The sequence below is a fragment of the Anabrus simplex genome, chromosome 5 (genome assembly GCF_040414725.1).
Source record: "Anabrus simplex isolate iqAnaSimp1 chromosome 5, ASM4041472v1, whole genome shotgun sequence".
Lineage (NCBI taxonomy): Eukaryota > Metazoa > Arthropoda > Insecta > Orthoptera > Tettigoniidae > Anabrus > Anabrus simplex.
Genome location: NC_090269.1, coordinates 424,150,009 through 424,170,871, shown reverse-complemented (window position 1 = coordinate 424,170,871; position 20,863 = coordinate 424,150,009).

Below are 20,863 nucleotides of genomic sequence, written 5' to 3'. Positions count from 1 at the left end.
TTGCCTGAATGCAATTTTACAAAATTTACAAATTTTGTAAAACTTTCTTGATGGTTTCACTAAACCACCCCTAAATTTGACTGAAATAAGGCCATTTAACTTGTCAATAGTGTCTATAAGGATGCTGAGATATTCTGGACATAGAATCTTACTTTCTAAACTCCTGACTACAAGCCCTTCAATGTACTCAGAGATGTCCCATCTTATGTCATTGTAGTTTGTTTTTCCAGGTAATACAATATAGTCATGATCCACAAGGCAATGTTGAAGAGATGTTTGGGACAATACCTCAGATGAATACTCTAGCATTCTTGCTTTAGGGAATGATGCATTTTTCACATCCTCAGGTGACTTGCTCTGAACAGTCAAAATACTGATTTTGTCCAGTGGGAGAGCATTGCCATTTCTGGATTCATGTAACTCAGAACTAATTAATATTTTCTTCAATGCAGCAGTGAATTGCCTAACAGCGGGTTTATTATTATGTGCACCCTGAGATCTAAACTAAGCAGTCACTCAAGATGGTCTTGACTTACTTTATACAAAGGAAAATACTTCAGTGGAAAGTTTTCTGATGAGTACCCTACAAAGGTATCGTACATTGAAATGGTGCTCTCAATATCAATTAGAAACCCCAAAAATCCTGTCTTTCTGGTAGATAAGTACACGGGCTTGTCACTGAATCCCTCCTGTAGCTGCATAATGTACTGTTTGGCCCTCAAAAGGAAATCTTTGATTTCAGAAATATTCTGTAAATTCAGAGCTTTCTTAAAGTATTTACCCCTTATACTCCTAGAATTTAGAACATCAAAGAGAATGTTAAATATCTGTATAAATTCTGCTGTAGCCTCACAACCCTGGAAACCTTCAATATGTTTACTTGAACAATACAGTACAGCATCACTAAGAGACTGACTTAAAACTTTTGCAGCTAATTTGACCTTCATTTTCATTTTCCTATAATGTATGTGTGAATTCCTGACTTTGTTCTCTAGATGCATACCTTCCTTTTGTTGCAACTCGTTCAACATCTCAATAAAATTCCACTCTATTACCTCACCTGACCCATTACGTAAGTATTTCCTGTCACCTAAAGTATTCCTAACCAATTTCAACATGTGGCAGCATCCAGACAAAAATAAACTGGCTGTTTGGTAACTGGGTGGAGGAAATGAGTAACCATGTTACTTACATCTAAGTTGCAACCCAGGTTTTCAGCTGAAGCAATATTTGTTGCAGCACCATCACAAGTCAATGAAGTCACTGTCACACCAGAATCATGCAGCAATGTCAAACACTGTTCTGTAAGAGCACTTATTTGTGCAGCTTTTATGCCATGCACAAAGGATACTTTGGATAAAGTATGGATTAGGTGGTTTTTAAATGAATTTGTTGATTGCAAGGTGGAGCTAAAAATAATGTAACATTTTCATAAAGACCCATTTTAGAGAAAGAATATTTATATACCGTAGATACCATATACAGTCCACATCCACAAAGAATATCACACACAATAAAAATATACAAAGTCTGTAGGCCTATAAATAAATACACAGTCAATAATAAAAATATCTTGGAAGAGCAGTATGAGGTAAATAGGCCTAATTATTACAGAATTGTTAAGCCAAGTAAATCATATCAAAAAATAGATAAATATTTTTACATTAGTACATTTGATGAAATTAATTCATCTCAAGGAGTAGGCTATTTTGTAATGTAATGGAATAACCATACCTTAAATAACTATATAGCTATATGGACAACAAGTGCGATAAAATAAGGTACATAGAACACCCACAAAAATAACACTTTGAATGACATTCACATTATATAAAATAATGTGCACATGACTAGGCCTAATATTTTAGTAGTCAGAACACACAAAATACATTCTGATTAAGTATATTTTAGTATGCGTGTCACATACCAGTAGACAAGGAATTCATTTTTTTCCTATTGTCCAGAAAACAATATCAGTTTGGTGAAATGTTGGCGAATTTGAGAGGGATGCATTTGATCATTGTAGTTTCTACAAAAGTGGTGAAACCTTATGGTCAAATATTTGTTGGCAATTGCTTCAATTAACAATGGGAAATGATTAGTTTCAAGTTCCTGGTCAAGAAAATGGCTTTTAATATCCTCAAAAATGTTACTTCCTATGCACTCTTGTAACACTTTACAAACCAGATGCTTGACCTTAAATGAACTCTGAGCAGAAGGAACTTTAATATCCCTAATACTCATACTTTGCCTGAACACAATTTCACAAAATTTACAAGTTTTGCAAACATCTCGTGATGGTTTCATTAAACCACCCCTATCTTTGACTGAAATAAGGCCATTTAACTTGTCACTAGTGTCTATAAGGATGCTGAGACATTCTGGACATAGAATCTTACTTTCTAAACTCCTGACTACAAACCCTGCAATGTACTCAGAGATGTCCCATGTCATGTCATTGTAGTTTGTTTTTCCAGGTAATGCAATATAGTCATGATCCAGAAGGCAATGTTGAGGAGATGTTTGGGACAATACCTCAGATGAATACTCTAGCATTCTTGCTTTAGGGAATGATGCATTTATCACATCCTCAGGTGACTTGTTCTGAGCAGTCAAAATACTGATTTTGTCCAGTGGGAGAGCATTGCCATTTCTGGATTCATGTAACTCAGAACTAATTAATATTTTCTTCAATGCAGCAGTGAATTGCCTGGCAGTGGGGTTATTATTATGTCCACCCTGAGATCTAATATAACTAAACAGTCTCTCAAGATGGTCTTGACTTACTTTATACAAAGGAAAATACTTCAGTGGAAAGTTTTCTGATGAGTCCCCAACAAAGAAATCATACATTGAAATGGTGCTCTCAATATCAATTAGAAACCCCAAAAATTCTGTCTTTCTGGTGGATAAGTACATGGGCTTGTTACTGAATCCCTCCTGTAGCTGCATAATATACTGTTTGGCCCTCAAAAGGAAATCTTTGATTTCAGAAATATTCTGTAAATTCAGAGCTTTCTTAAAGTATTTACCCCTTATACTCCTAGAATTTAGAACATCAAAGAGAATGTTAAATATCTGTATAAATACTGCTGTAGCCTCACAACCCTTGAAACCTTCAATGTGTTTACTTGAACAATACAGCAGAGCATCACAAACAGACTGACTTAAAACTTGTGCAGCTAATTTGACCTTCATTTTCATTTTCCTATAATGTATGTGTGAATTCCTGACTTTGTTGCCTAGATGCATACCTTCCTTTTGTTGCAACTCGTTCAACATCTCAATAAAATTCCACTCTATTACCTCACCTGAACCATTACGTAAGTATTTCTTGTCACCTAAAGTATTCCTAACCAATTTCAACATGTGACAAGCATCCAGAAAGAAATAAACTGGCTGTTTGGTAACTGGGTAGAGGAAATGAGTAACCATGTTATTTACATCGAAGTTACAACCCAGGTTTTCAGCTGAAGCAATATTTGTTGCAGCACCATCACAAGTCAATGACCTTCATTTTCATTTTCCTATAATGTATGTGTGAATTCCTGACTTTGTTGCCTAGATGCATACCTTCCTTTTGTTGCAACTCGTTCAACATCTCAATAAAATTCCACTCTATTACCTCACCTGAACCATTACGTAAGTATTTCTTGTCACCTAAAGTATTCCTAACCAATTTCAACATGTGACAAGCATCCAGAAAGAAATAAACTGGCTGTTTGGTAACTGGGTAGAGGAAATGAGTAACCATGTTATTTACATCGAAGTTACAACCCAGGTTTTCAGCTGAAGCAATATTTGTTGCAGCACCATCACAAGTCAATGAAGTCACTGTCACACCAGAATCATGCAGCAATGTCAAACACTGTTCTGTAAGAGCACTTATTTGTGCAGCTTTTATGCCGTGCACAAAAAAGTATCCTAAAGGAATCTTCCAGGAATTGTTCACAAATACTAAGTGAAAAACTAAGGCTTCTGAAGCTAATGGTGCTGTGACATCTTCATTATTAATCCCAACATTTACAGACCCATGAAATTTATTGCCATCCCATTCCAAATGTTTCCTTATAGCCATGGAATCAAATAAAAGGGCACAAATCTTAGTGCCTGTGTATGATTTAAGTACCTGAAAAGCTTCAGCACAGAACCCAGGATTAGCATCTACACTTTGATACCATCGAAATAATGTTCTAGGGTGTGGAAGACAAGTGTCAAAAGTGTTTCTCACAAATGAATATGCCTTTGGAGAAAGAAAGTGAAGAGTAATGGCAAATGCTTTTAACTTCTCATCATACAACTTTTGCACTTTGTTACATGAAGCCTTATCTTGTTGTCGTTTATACAAACACAATGAGGTATCAGACAAACCACTTAACATTTCACAGTACTCATTATCTATCAGAGCCTTCTTTTTAAGACTATCTACAACAGTACTTAATTCATCCACCTTTTTCTTCATTCGCCTCTTTTTCTGGTGCAATAATTTTATTTTCTTTCTGTACGCAATTTCTTTGGTTTTCATATGATCTATTTGAGCACTAAAACACGTTTCTGCACTTTTATTACAGATAGATTTTTCCACAACAGGTACTTCCTGGACAGCTGTAGAGGAGTCTAATGAAGGCATTTCCACAGTCTTTATGATTTTAAGGACCCTTCTCTCCTGTAAAATAAATTTAAGAAATAGTAGGCTTACTCTATAAATATGTATTTCGACATTTCTCAATCAAATGCTAAAATGAAGAGAAACTAACCTTTGATTGTATTTGTAGGTACTTTGGGAAAGCAGCAAACACAGATGGCACAGCCCATTCCCTCAGTCTTACGACACACAATGAAGTACGATCAAAATCACGTTCAGTAAAGTGAGCTGAACATATTGTGCTGAAAGGTGTGGGGGACCAATTTTCCCTTCGTATAGCTCTTATCCATTTCTTCCGTCGTTCATTATCTTTAGGAAAACTGTAAATGATAAAGGGGCTTCTTAACCTATACTGCATGTGCAAGGGGAAAACAATTCGGCACTGAATATTCGCAAAAACATATTGCTTACCTGTGAAAAGTTATCCCTGGTATTTTCTTTGAAGCTCTGTTTGCACATCCATACGCTACACAAGTCGGCATTTTAAAACCATAACACAAACTTTCTTTATTTACTTCACACGTGGTGCACTGTTCACTTAGTTACACTAACTGGTCTCCAATGTTTTGGTACAAACAACATGGCGGCCGCTTTTGTCCACTGACTTCAACTCAGACGTCACATTGTCATCTCTATGTTATTCTGTGCTCGGTGTCCGGGACGGAAGAATAACAGTATGGCCGAGTTGTAGTGCTGGTGTTAGCAGTGCGGTGAAAGATAATAAAAAATCTAGGACGAAAAGCAAGAGGAAGATGGTGATATACACTCATTGGATGATGTGTTTGGTGTCTGTATTTTGTTAATGTTAATTTGTTACGTTTGTATTATTATTATTATTATTATTATTATTATTATTATTATTATTATTATTATTATTATTATTGTTGTATGTCCGGCGATCCCTTCTCGCTCCGCCAGCCAGCTGCACGCGCGCCTGTGTATCATTCTGCTAGCTTCGACGCGCAGCCCTCAGTGCGCGTGCCTGACCATCGAGTGTACTATAAATAGGAGCTCCCTGTCTGCTCACTTGCCCACTTGCCCCGGTGTCCAGCTCCAGAATACACCCTACGTCGAGCACGGAGGCTACTCCTCTTGAAAATGTGCTTCGACCAGGTGGACTGAATTTCTGGCAGTACGAGGTTTCACCTCTGGTCACCGCTCCCTTACCTGTTTCCGCTGCCTATGTTCCGTAATTCTTTTACAAGCCATTTTCATTCCCTAACTTATGCAAGCTCCCTTAGTTTCGCTAGGTGGAATTTCTTCAATCAATTGAACTTGCTTTTTAGGAATTCAGGCACTTCAACAAACAAGGACTCTCATGAACATTTATGTTAGTGTGCCAGATAGTTCTCGACTATCAACGTGTCAATTCACAAAGACTATCTTTTCAAGATAGAAGTGTATATAAAGACTGCAAACCTGTACATATTGTATAAAGACAGACTTTTCTCAAGATTCAATATTCCTTTTTGCTTCAAAATAAATTTCAGTTATTTGTGTAAATATCATAAAGTGAAGCAATAAAAGTTGTGTTCTGTAAACTTCAACCTTGGTTACAACACAACTCTATGGCGACGAGGTAAAAAAGCGACACTACAATTCATTGGCCCCAGTCGCCAACTCTATGGCGACGAGGTAAAAAAGCAACAAACTACAATTCTTCGGTCCCAGTTGCCAACTCTATAGCGACGAGGTACACACGAAACCGCCACTACAATTCAACGGGCCCAGTTGTCAACTCTACGGCGACGTGCTAAACAACAACGACACTCCAACCAGTTCTAACACACAGCTTACCTTACTCTTTCTTGCACGCATCTCGCAATGGCTACTGCGGAACAACTAGCTACGGTCTTCCAAGCCTTGCAGCAGCAACAACAACAGTTTATGCAACAACAACAGGCAGCATTAATTCAGGCTATTCAAGCTATTTCTGTCTCTACACAGCCATCAGCTATTCCTCCGTTCTCTGCTTTTGATCCAGCTAAGGAAGAATGGTCAGTTTATTTAGCCCGCTTGCAACAGCATTTCATCTGCCATTCTGTCACAGACGATCAACGCCGCCGCGCACTATTTCTTAGTTCGGTTGGCAATGCTACGTGTGAATTACTACGTAAATTAAGTCCAGAAGAACACTTATCTGAGGTACCCTTCACACAGCTCTTGGCCCGTCTCACGGAACACTATGCCAAAGCTCCTCACATAGTGGCTGCTCGCTATAAATTTTTTCAGAGCAGAAAGCAACCCCATCAGACACATACTGAATGGATAACTGAATTGCGTGGTCTAGCTAAACCCTGCCAGTTCATCTGCTCCAAGGACGGTTGTGGTTCATCCTACACTGATTCTCTCATTCGGGACATGATAATTTTACATACTCCTGAAGACAAAATACGTTTTGACGCTGTCAAGCAGAGTAACCCTTCTTTAGAAGACGTCCAGCGTATTGCTACGGTTTATGAGCTTACTACCAAGACTGCCGCAGCCATAGCTTCTCCACACGAAGTTGCACAAGTCTCGCCTCAGGCCCGCAAGTCCTCTGCTACAGTGAACCGTACGGATAAGGCGCTCTCCACCAAGCATTCTCGCCAGGTTCCCTCTCGTCATGCTACACGGAAGCCCAATTCTAAAAGCACCTCGAAACTCCTGCCTTCCTGCCGAGGTTGTTTCAAGCATCATGAACGTCGTGACTGTCGTTTTTTCAAAGCTACTTGTCAACGATGTAATAAACTTGGACACATTCAGACTGTCTGTCAAAGTTCGCTCCGCCCTGCTAAGACTACTGCAGCGCGCCGGAAGCATATACAGCCCCGCCAAGACATGGAAGTTGATCAGATCAATCTTATTCTTCCCACAAAGGATTCTCACAAAATCATCATTCCTCTCTCATTCTCTGATCAATCTGTCGATTTTCAATTAGACACTGGATCACCTGTCTCTATTATTAACCTGACTACCTACCACGACTTAGCTTCACCTTCATGCTCTCCAGCTGACATCCAGCTCGTGACATTTAACAAGAAGAAAATTGACATCAAAGGCCAAATTAAGCTTCAGGCTAGTTATAAAGGAATTCAGAAGGCCATTCCTCTTCTCGTAGTTAACAACTACACTGCATCAAACATTATGGGCATGGATCTATTTAACTTATTTGGTTTCCAGATACATGACAACATTAACGTCGTATCTACATTGCATCCTACTTCTGACGTTACCGCTCTCCTAGCGCAGTTTCCTGAAGTCTTCGACTCTCAGCTCGGAACAGCAAAAGACTATACAGCTCACATACAGCTGAAATCCGGAGCTAAGCCTCGCTTCCTCAAAGCACGTCCAGTACCCCTAGCACTTCAAGACCAGGTCACGAAAGAATTAGAAAGATGGATACAAACTGGAATTGTCGTACCAGTTACTTCTAGTCAATGGGCTACTCCACTCGTGGTAATCAAGAAACCTGATGGTAATGTTCGACTTTGTGGCGATTTTCGATCTACAGTCAACGCACAACTCGACACCGATATCTTTCCTATTCCACGTCCAGAAGACTTATTCCGTCGTCTCTCTGGTGGACAATTCTTCTCTCGAGTTGATCTTAAAGAAGCATATCTCCAGCTACTTTTAGACGAAGAATCTAAGAAATTTCTCACACTCAACACTCCTCTCGGACTGCTCCAGCTCCAGCGGCTCCCATTCGGTGTTTCATCCTCAGCGGCTATTTTTCAGCGCTATTTGGCTCAACTCACCGCCTCAATTCCCGGTTGTGCTAACTACCTGGATGATATTATTGTTACTGGAAAAGATCATCAGGAACATCTAACCAATCTCCGCCTTCTTCTCCAGAAATTAAAAGACAATGGCCTACGAGCGAATCTCGCTAAATGTACCTTCTTTCAGCCTCAAGTTCACTACCTCGGACATATACTTGATAAGAATGGAATTCGTCCTAGTATACAGAATGTCTCCGCGATAGTAAACATGCCAGCACCTCAGAACCTCAAGCAGCTTCAGTCCTTCATAGGCAAAGCGAACTATTATAATAAGTTCATTCCACACTTCGCTACAGTGGCAGCTCCATTAAACGCTCTACGTAAAAAAGGTGTCAAGTTTCAGTGGACTCCGCAATGCCAACAGGCCTGGAAAACAATCAACAACGCCTTAATTCAAGCTATACAACTCACTCATTTTCAGCCCGACAAGATCATCACGCTAGCTACTGACGCTTCAGACTACGGTGTCGGTGCAGTTCTCTCCCAGAAGGATCGTCATGGACAAGAACGCCCCATCGCCTTCGCTTCGAAAACACTTAATGACCATCAACGTCGATACTCACAGATAGAGAAAGAAGCTTTAGCCATCATCTTTGGTATTCGCCGTTTCAATGAATATCTTTATGGCAACCATTTCCTGATCATTACCGATCATAAGCCTCTCGTACACTTATTCCATCCTGGTAATAAGATCCCAGAGAATTCCCTCAGAAAGCTTCAAAGATGGTCCATGTTCCTTTCTGATTATTCCTATCAGATTGTATATCGAGCCACATCCCAGCATTGTAATGCTGATGCCCTCTCCCGCTTACCCGTTGGTCCTGATACTGCCTTCGATTCTCAAGAATCTGAATGTCTTCAGTTGGACATAGAACTTGAAGATACTGTATCCAGTTTTCCTATTGATGCTACCTGCATAGCTAAAGCTACGGATAAGGACAGTACACTTGCTACTGTACGTACTTACATCCGCAACGGTTGGCCTCTTCAGAGCACACTTCCTGCCCACCTGGCACCTTATCATCGTATGCAGCATCGTCTCACGACTCGTGCCGGAGTTGTACTACTAGAAGCAGGCACCATCTTCCGAGTGGTTATCCCACTTAGCCTCCAGAAACAAGTTCTCGAGTTATTACACCAAAGCCATTGGGGTATCTCCAGAACAAAGCAACTCGCCCGTCAACACTGCTACTGGCCCGGTATTGATGCCGCCATCGAAAAGCTAATACGTCATTGTGAGCAATGTCAAACGAATCAGAACGCCCCGTCTTCTGATCTTGCTTCATGGCCTCCTGCTACCACTCCATGGGAACGAGTTCACATCGATTTCGCAGGTCCTTTCCTCAATTCCATGTGGTTAATAGTCATCGATTCACTGTCAAACTTTCCATATGTCGTGGATATGCATTCGACTACTACAACCGAAGCTACCATTCGTGCTCTCCAGAAAATCTTTACTACAGAAGGTTTACCGCAAGTACTCATTTCGGACAACGGACCTCAATTTACAGCTACTGCTTTTCAGAACTTTTGTACACATAATGGCATTCGTCATATCCTAGCACCACCTTTTCACCCTCAATCTAATGGTGAAGCTGAACGCTTCGTACAAACATTTAAAAGAAGTATGAAGAAAGCTGTCTCTTCAGGCTTAACTAAAGACCAAGCCTTGCTCCAACTCTTAAACAACTACAGAACTCTACCAGGCGCTGATAATATCACTCCTGCACAGAAGCTCCATGGACGGCCTCACAGAACTTTACTTTCTCTGTTACAGCCTCTTCCGGCCCAGCATAAGACCTCACCAACGAAGTTCTCCCTCAACGACAAGGTCTACACCAGGACATTCAAATCCAACCCACTCTGGATACCTGGAGTCATCTGCAGATCTTTGGGTCATCGTCTCTACGAGATACAGACTACGGAGAAACGTATCTGCCGCCATCAAGATCAGATACGTCTGCGCTACCGCCCCTGTCCAGCTATTGATGCTATTGCTAAACCTGATAAATCTATTGCAGAACGAGCTTTAGATCATTTAATAACAATGGGTTCCTTTCAGGACGAGACAGCGCCACTCCGCCCAGTTCCAGCTCCGGACCATACAACAGAGATATCAGCAGCTCCGCCCCAGCATCGCAGTCGCCGCCAGCGCCGCCGCCGTTTCACGCCGTACCGGCGCATTTAGGAGGGGAGGGTGTTGTATGTCCGGCGATCCCTTCTCGCTCCGCCAGCCAGCTGCACGCGCGCCTGTGTATCATTCTGCTAGCTTCGACGCGCAGCCCTCAGTGCGCGTGCCTGACCATCGAGTGTACTATAAATAGGAGCTCCCTGTCTGCTCACTTGCCCACTTGCCCCGGTGTCCAGCTCCAGAATACACCCTACGTCGAGCACGGAGGCTACTCCTCTTGAAAATGTGCTTCGACCAGGTGGACTGAATTTCTGGCAGTACGAGGTTTCACCTCTGGTCACCGCTCCCTTACCTGTTTCCGCTGCCTATGTTCCGTAATTCTTTTACAAGCCATTTTCATTCCCTAACTTATGCAAGCTCCCTTAGTTTCGCTAGGTGGAATTTCTTCAATCAATTGAACTTGCTTTTTAGGAATTCAGGCACTTCAACAAACAAGGACTCTCATGAACATTTATGTTAGTGTGCCAGATAGTTCTCGACTATCAACGTGTCAATTCACAAAGACTATCTTTTCAAGATAGAAGTGTATATAAAGACTGCAAACCTGTACATATTGTATAAAGACAGACTTTTCTCAAGATTCAATATTCCTTTTTGCTTCAAAATAAATTTCAGTTATTTGTGTAAATATCATAAAGTGAAGCAATAAAAGTTGTGTTCTGTAAACTTCAACCTTGGTTACAACAATTATATCCAAATATACCTATGTAATTTCCTATAATAATAATAATCATAATAGTAATAATAATGATAATGATAATAAATTCATTCATATCCTTAAGGCAAGGCCTTGTCGCTGCAACCACATTTGTCTGTCTTCTGCCGAGCGTTTCAAGCCAGCATGAAAATGAAATAAATAAAATTCCTCAGCCTCTTACACTCATTCGACTGGGTCAAGAATAAAATGAATGAAGCCCCATCTGGCGACGAGGCTAGGAATTGTGCCGGCTGCCGAAGCCTGTCGTACTCCTCTGGAGCAATAATTAATGTCCGACAGATAAAACGAAATGGTATTGGAAAGTGTAGCTGGAATGAAAGATGACAGGGAAAACCGGAGTACCCGGAGAAAATCCTGTCCCGCCTCCACTTTCGTTAGCAAGAACCACTGAACACAATGGTGAGAGGCCAGCGGGCTGTCGCCTGAGCAAAGGAGGCTTCTTCAAGTCAGCATATTTCTTGAAATACAATCTGTCCATCACCGAATCCAGGTACTTGTTCTTCGAGCTCCTTCTTCTCTTCATTCCCAGAAATCTTCCTTCCAACATGGTCGTGAGGACTTTGTTGCGACGTTGTGTGTGGGCAAGGAATTTGGTTTTCCTCCTTCGTATAGTGATCAACAGCCTTGTTTCATCTCCTTCCTTAGGAACCCTTTTTTCTTTGCAGCTTATTTTCAGCGTCCTCCTCCATATCCACAGTTTCATTAGTTCCAGGTGTTTTATATGCAGTTTTGCTAAGACCCAGCAATACAACAAAACACTCCACACGAAAAATTTTGGCGAATTATTTCCTAATTTTGAGGTTTATGTTCCTGCTTGTTAAAAGCTGTTTCTTGTTACTGAAGGCTTGTTTAGGTAGAGAAGTCTTCCTCCTGATTTCTGACCCGGGTGATAATGCTTCCCAAGTAATAAAATTGATGTTGTACGGTTTCAGCACATATCTTAACTTTTGCTGGTATCTCCTCGTGTAATTTCTTGACAACTAATACTTTTTTTTTAGAAATGTTCAGTTTGAATTTTAATAATAATAATAATAATAATAATAATAATAATAATAATAATAATAATAATAATAATAATAATAATAATAACAATAATAATAATAATAAATGAAATGGCGTATGGCTTTTAGTGCCGGGAATGTCCGAGGACAAGTTTGGCTCGCCAGATGCAGGTCTTTTTATTTGACTCCCGTAGGCGACCTGCGCGTCGTGTTGACGATGAAATGATGATGAAGACGACACATACACCCAGCCCCCGTGCCAGCGAAATTAACCAATTATGGTTAAAATTCCCGACCCCGCCGGGAATCGAACCCGGGACCCTGTGACCAAAGGCCAGCACGCTAACCATTTAGCCATGGAGCCGGACAATAATAATAATAATAATAATAATAATAATAATAATAATAATAATAATAATAATAATAATAATAATAGTAAAGTAAACTCGTGTCCTCATCCCGAGGTGGTGCAGCTCTTTTCAGGCACACTCCCAGTGGAGGTGAGCTGCGTGTACCATTTCAACCACATACCAGCCTTCCTGCAATTCTTAAATTCCTGGCAGTACCGGTAATCGAACCCGGGTTTCCGAGGACGGCAGCTAATAACACTAACCGTTACACTACGGAGGCGGAAATAATAATAATAACAACAACAACAATAATAATAATAATAATAATAATAATAATAATAATAATAATAATAATAATAATAATAATAATAATAATAATAATAATAATGTGCTGGAAAGGTTGGCCTACAAATTTCCTTTCAAAAGACCAAGTTCTTCTGCTCTAAACTCGACATCCAAAATTTGAACATAACACATGGGCAAATCAACCGAGTACCACACTTCAAGTACTTGGGAGAAATACTTGAACCAACGGGAGGCGAGAAGGCTGCCCAGAAACTTCGCCTACAAAAATTTCGGAAAGCCTACGGTAGGGTTCACAACATATACAATAAAAAGTGCTTGTCCCGCCATGAAAAGATCAGACACTATAATACAGTAATAAAGCCCGAAGTCTTATATGCCAGCGAGACCCTTACACTAAACGGGAAAGGTGACCTAGAAAATATTTTAAAAGAAGAAAGAAGAATCCTGAGGAAAGTTCTCGGCCCCCGAAAAACAGAAGATGGATATAGACTGAGGTCACGCAAAGAGACAGAAGAGCATTCCGACATTGCAGCAGACATCCGCAAAAGACGTCTGAAATTCTATGGGCACGTCCACAGATTGCCGGCAAGTAGACTGACACACAAGATTCTCACCTACATAGAACATCTAAAAAATATTCCATGGGTACTAGAAGTGAAGAAGGATCTGGAAAAAGCCCAAGATAAACCCAAATGACACCGCGGACAGAAACCTTTATAGGAACAAAAATTAATGGATGGAAAGTGCAACCAGAGAACGAAGTGAAAAAGAAGACTGGAGCAAAGTGGACAGAAGAACGAAAAAGGATCCACGGAGAAAGGATGAGAGCTGTTTGGCAACTCAGAAAACAGAATCGTTAGAGCTTTGCGTGATCCATTGGGTCCATACGCACATAATAATAATAATAATAATAATAATAATAATAATAATAATAATAATAATAATAATAATAATAATAATAATAATAATAATAATAATAATAATAAAGGATTGGAGAAATCAAAACCGAAACAGGGTAATTTTCAAATCCGAAATTCACAAATGGCAAGTTGACCAAGTAGTCCAGTCAAGTTAAACATGAAAAAGGGGTCGTGCTTGCAAAAGGTCTGGTCGTTCTGAATTTTGTATATGTTGTTAGGACCTAAACCAATATTAAAAAAACAGATTTGCAATTTCGAAAGTGCTGTGCGAGCGGCGGTGTACCCAAAAAAAACCATGAAATTTTCGGACTTTTTTCAGGTTATGCTCAATATCTCAGTGAAGGAAGGGTCTGACCGGTATAGGCACTCTACATACTCTTAAAGCAGACTAAATGTGCTACAATTTGAGATCAGGGCGAGATTTATACAGCCATTGGTTCCCAAGATACAGTTCTTCGAAAACAGGCAACTCTTTCCAAAAAGTGAATTTTTTCCAAATGGTCACTGATTTTGTGAAATACATTTTAAAATACGCACCCTACGTGAAATATTATATGAGATAAAGTTGTAGTAAATTTAATTAGCTTTCATTTGAAACCATAGTGCTACCTGTAGGCCCTGCGGTTCTCTAAGAAAACGGCAAATGAACAAGAACAGTCATAAGTGGGTTTGGGGGGAAAATGCAAATAAACTGTCCACGTCTTATTTACGGTTTTATGGTTTGATTTATTTTTTATTGGAACCTTAATCTGTACACTGTCCACAAGATGTTCCCTTTTGTCAACGCAGCTGAACATTTTTTTATACGCTAAGAGCGCGCACCTCTACCTTCAGTATATGATGGCTCTACAAGATCGGATGGACAAAAGTGAATACGACATGTTCACCATTCGCCGGTCTGACAAGTTTTGCTCTGGGTTGTGGTCAGACCTAACAATTGAACAGAAGCTGATGCGATCCATGAAGACAGTGTGCTGGCATGGTGGACAACAGGAATGGTGTTTATGGTGAAATATGTGAAGAGCTTGAAAGTTTTTGCAGCATCTCATATCCTACTGGGGAACAGCATATAGACATGAGACCTTCTAGAATCGGAAAAAGTGGAAAAAGTCAAAAACTGGTTTGCTCTGCACCCTCCATTTCCCAAAACTGACAGTTTGCTTACTATCAATAGTGGTTTTCTGACAGGTCCTGAGGATTTAAAGGATGACTTCAAGTATGAGTTGGCCCCGTTCCCGATGTCTCTGTTCAATGCGCAAGGGTACAAAATTCACTCTGTACTCTGCCTTCACTCGTCTTTCCAGACACACGCCGGTAGATGTCAACACTTACCTCGTTTTGGATGGTGGCTAGCTCTTGCACAAGGTCGTGTGGCAGCGGAAGAGCACAGTTCGAGCACTTTTGGCGCGTAATACCACCTACGTCCGTAACCACTTTGGGAAGAACGTCTCCATCGTTTCTAACGGCTAACCCGAAGATGCTATCAAAAAAACACCAAAACAGCGGAACGACTCCGGCGTTACGCAGCTCATTCCAGCTACGAATTGACGTTCGATGAATCCACAGTAATTCAAATTCCTCAACAGCATGTATTGGGCAATGAGAACAACAAAAGACACCTAATAATTCTTCTCTGTGACGCCGTTCAGAAGGAGGGAGTAGATGTGGCTATTACCGAAGAAGATGTGGATCGATAGATCGTCATGACGGCGCTTTCAAAAAGAGCAGTAGCCGATCGGGTCGTCATAGTTGTAGAAGACGTCGATCTGCTCGTTCTTCTCAACTGGTTAGGCGCTAAAGAGTAAAAGTGTACCTTCAGAAGAGCACAAAGGGCGAAGCTCGTTGATGTCACTACTCTACGACCTCCTACAACCACCAGGACTCCCAGCGATCACCAGGGACGGTACTATTTACCCACGCGTTCGCCGGGTGCGATATACCTCAGCATCGTTTGGCCAAGGAAATACCAAAATCACAACACTCCTGAGCAAGAGTGAACCACTTGCTGAGCAAATGGAGGTCTTCTTTCGGCCAGACTCCACCCCACAAGCCATGAGAGAAGCAGGCATCAAGTGCTTTGTGACTCTATATGGGGGTGACATCGCGAGGGATACTTTGGATTTCCTGCAGTATAAGACGTTTGTCACTTCAACGAGCGTAAACCTCGCCCGTTTGCCGCCGACGGAAGATGCCGCAGGCCATCATGCAGCAAGGTGCTACCTCCAAGTGCAGAAGTGGCGGGGAGTCAAACTGAATCCCACTGATTGGGGGTGGAAGCTGTCTTCCTAAGGACTCTTCCCCATCTCCACCACCATGGATCCCGCCCCTCCTGCCCTTCTGCGAAAAATTTCATTTCAGGGTGCTCTGGGAGCTGCTCGTGCAGAAAGGCTGGGCTCCACTGCTCAGTCCTCTGCCGGTCATGCGGTAGCAAATTGTGCATTAACGTCCCGGCTGTGGAGCTGAAATGCTCGGACGATGAAGATGACACGACTACAGACTGGGCGCCTCACCCAGCGTCCATCACAGCCATCGAGACACCATCTTTGTGCGAGCCCAAGCCCGCGCCATTTAAGATAAAAAGTAAGGCATGATTTGGCAACCAAAACACAATACCAACATGATTTATATTAGTTTTCCTTTTTGTGTAAATGTAAGTTGTCCCTATAGTAGGTACCATGTTGTTTGTACAAGCATTTTAGTATGTAGGTATATAAAACAATGTTTGATGATGACGTAATTCCCGATAAGTATATTACCTTTTTTTAATCAAACAATTTTTTAATAATAAAAAAATTAATTATTTGATAAGTAAAACAATAAAAAGACCTGAGAACAATTTATTTGCATTTGCCTCCGAAATCCAATTATGATTGATTTTCGTTATCTGCCATTTTTTACAGAACCGTTGGGTCTATAGGTACCAGCCTGGTCTCACATCAAAGCTAATTAAATTTACTACAACTTCATTTCATATAATATTTCACGTGGGATGCGTATTTTAGAAGATATTCCACAAAATAAATGATCATTCAGGAAAAAAATCACTTCTTGGAAAAAATGCCTATTTTTGAAGAACTGTATCATGGGAACCAGTGACTGTATATAGCTACCCTTGATCTCAAATTGTAGCTAATTTAGACTACTTTAAAAGTATACGATACCGGTCAAACCCTTCCTTCACTCAGATATTGAGCAAAATCTTTAAAAAGTCCGAAAATTTCATGGTTTTTGGGGTACACCGCCGCTCGCACAGTACTTTGGAAATTGCAAATCTGTTTTTTTCAATATTAGTTTAGGTCCTAACAACATATAAAACATTCAGAACGACCGCATCCTTTGCAAGCACGGATGTACATCTCGACTGGACTAAAGAGAAAGGAACAACGTGGTCTGAAGACAGAAGGGAAGCCCGTAGTAAAATAATGAAAGAAATATGAGCACAAAAGAAGGCAAATGCACGCCTATATGTATTCTGCGTAGTCTTAAAGGGATAATTCGAATAAATAATAATAATAATAATAATAATAATAATAATAATAATAATAATAATAATAGTAATAATAATTGTACCTGGAGGTACACCTCAACGCCGCGCATTCAAAATAAGCGCCTTAATGAACTCCTCTATCGAATAAAAGTGGAAACTACTACAACAGGATCCTAGAACTTTAATTAGACGATAACACAACTGAAAAATTAAGTAATTGTTTCATTGTGAAGTTTCCTAAACTGACTGAATTTCTCCTTGTTTTGCTATACATCACGAAGTTTTAACATTTTTCTACAGATGACTCTACTAAAAATTATGATCATGCACTCTGGTGCAAAGTGAAAAACTTATAATTTAAAGAAGTTTTGTATTTCTAGGTTGTCCATAACTGATCTATGTTCATTTATTTTTGGGTTGGCAATACTTCTTTTTCTTTCCGCCAGTTCTGAATCGGACCAATCATAAATTTTGGTAATTAATTTTCAACCATTCTTGTTCACTTGTGTTAACCAATAAAAATTAAGAGGGTGTGTCCTGATTAGTCTCGAATGATCTCGAACCTTCTCTGAGGGTTTATAAACTGCGGCTTTTCCGTTTCCTGGCCAATTGATCGTCGTCTTACTGAGTGTGTGTGTTTAAGCAGGAGGTGGGCGGCCTCTTTCTTCGGTCAGCAGAACATCTATAAGGTAATGGCCACATAACTTCATTCTTTCTTGCTACCTCCGCAAATTATCCCTTGGGGAACGTCAGAATCTTTACTATGTAACCTACCTTTCGTAAAATGTAACTTTTCTTTTGGCTAATGTAAGAACCTCATAAAATCGTTAATTGTAAATTGGGGATAGAGAGTGAGTTACCGTCTCGAGCTCCCCTTCATCTTGGTTTGAGGTGTCTGCGATTTTGCAACCTTTGTTATGGATTACAGTGATTTCTATGCGAGTCACCTCAGTAATTTGGGAATAGCCCCTGTTTCATCGGCCTAGAGCCCTGTAGATTTTTAAGTTTTCATTAACTTGGAACGCAGTGTACGCCTCCATTCCTTTTGTGTTTGGGCCAGCTATTTAACCTGTTCTTTTCCCATGAAGGCCCCGTAGGTTGGGTATTAAATAGCCCTGTATAAAATTATTTTCAAATTGTAAGTAGTCCCTTGAGAGGCTAGTGATTGTAAGTTGATGTTGCCTTGAGTAGGCTTGGAAAACTGAGAGCCTTTTAGCTCTTTTTCAAAGTTTTGTAACTGTAAAGTGTGCCTCTGGTAGGCTAGATATTGTGATTTAGGGAGCAAGTGCTCTTGAATTAGGGGATTTCTGCCCCTAACTAAACTGTACCACTTCCATTCGTAAAACTGTAAAACTAGAGGCTTGAAGCCCATAATCTGTAAAAATCACTAATTTTGGACTTTGCTAGTCTTGTTTCAAGATTGCTTTTGTACCTGATATGTTGCTATGTTCACTAAGTAAACATTGTTAATGTACCGGGTGGTACACCTCCACGTCGCTAATTCAAACTTTGCGCCAGTTGAAACTCCCCTACTGGAGGAAGCCTGAACTTTATCTATTGTGTTAATTTTCAAGTTCTCAGAAGATGTCACTACTTGGAAATTTTGAAGTTTCTGAACTGGGTCGTTTTCGACGTATTTTTGTTTTGCCTGTAGTAAGAAGTGTGTACATTCTCTTCCAGATGGCACTACTGAAGAACTACAATTGTGCACCCTAGTGCGAAGTGAAAGAACTATGTTTTTGGAGAAATTTTGAATTCATAAGTTTGTTCTTTGTTAAATTTCTTTCAGTCATTGTTTAAGTTGGCAATATTAACCCTTTCTTTCCCCTTGTCTTGAATTTACCAATCCCGAATTTCTCGAATTAATTTTCCACCAATAATATGTTTCTTATTCATCTTGTGTAGGGGTTTTCTTGGTTAGCCAATAAAATTCTTGTGGGAGGGTGTTCTCATTCTTGAAACGCCTCGAACTTTCCGCGAGAGTATATAAACTGCTGATTTTCGGGTCTCCGGGCCACTTCAGTAACATCTTTCAGTGTGTAAAGTACGTAGCAGGGGGCGGGAAGTGCCTCTTTCGCCGGGCAGCAGTTCAACCACCAGGTAATGGCCGTTTAATAACTTCTTTTCTTGCTAGCTCAGCAGTTTAACTCTCGGGGCAGGTCCGAAGCGTTTTACCATGTAACTTTTCCCTATAATGTAATGACACTTGGTATCAATTCTATCTTGTTAAACTACATATTGGGATAGAGAGTGCTTAACCCTCTCGAGCTCCCACTCATATTGCATTGAGGTGAACTTATTTTCTCAACCGTTTCTTCCTTAACGTAATGTAAATTGTCTCCTTCTATAAGTCACCTCTTTAGTATGGGATTAGCCCTTGCATTTGAGGCCTAGTGCCAAGTAGGTTTTAAATAAAGTATATTAGGAGTGCAAGAACGCCTCCGCTCAAGTTGGTATTTTAGAGGCCATGTAATATTTCTGTTTCTTCTCTGAATAGGCCTCAGTAGGTTGGGTATTTTTACCCCTGTGTATGTGTCCTTGGGGGACAGCTTGAAGGTGGAATTTGGTGTGGCCTTTGATAGGCTTGAACTTAAGAGCGGGTCGCTCTTTCTTAAAATTTGTTTATGCGTGCCTCGAGGAGGCTTTACTGTGTAATTGGGAGCAAGAGCTCCTGGGCATGTTTGGGGTCTTCTGCCCCTTTGTTGGATCTTGTATATCGTAAGGTTGGGCTTATTGCTCAAGAATTATGTGCCTGGCTCTCTGAGCCCAAATCCTGTAACTCTGTAATTGTACATTCTCGATTGGTTGCTTCGCTACTCTGTACCTGCCATTCTTGTTATTTCTTAATCTTGGAAAGAAAATATAACCTTGCTAAATTTTATCTTAACTTTAATTTCGTATTTTGAGACCTGTTCACCCCCGCACCTTCTTTCACCTCTGCAAATCCACGATACTCCCTAACAGTTAAGTTGTTGATTTCTGAAAAAATAAAACCTTCAGTTCAAGTTTTAAATTAATTTTGATATTATAGATAGACCCATTCACCCCAGCACCTTTTTAACCTCTTTCTGCTCCACGGTAATCTCCGTAACAATTGGTAGTAGAGCGTGGTTGAATGGGTCTCATTTAAGCCCTTTTTATCGGCTAAACAAAGAATCCGCATCGAACTCTAAGAATTTTCTCAGTCGCTGGAATTTTTTTTCCATATCATCATGTCTGGCCCTCGTGAAGTCCTCCAACCCGGGTACTTGGCAAGGAGGAATTAATTTATGAATTACTTATTAGAAATGTTCAGTCTGGAGGCACGATTGCGGTAGATATTGCCAAACTTAAAGAATCCCTAGAATTGCCAATTAGTATCCCAATTTTGGGAGAAAAGGAAATTGATGAGGCTCTCTCCACTCTCACGGACAACGCCACCGAGCTAGCGTCTGTAGTTAGTTTTTTTAAGTAAGGGATCCATCTCCTAATCAACTTAAAA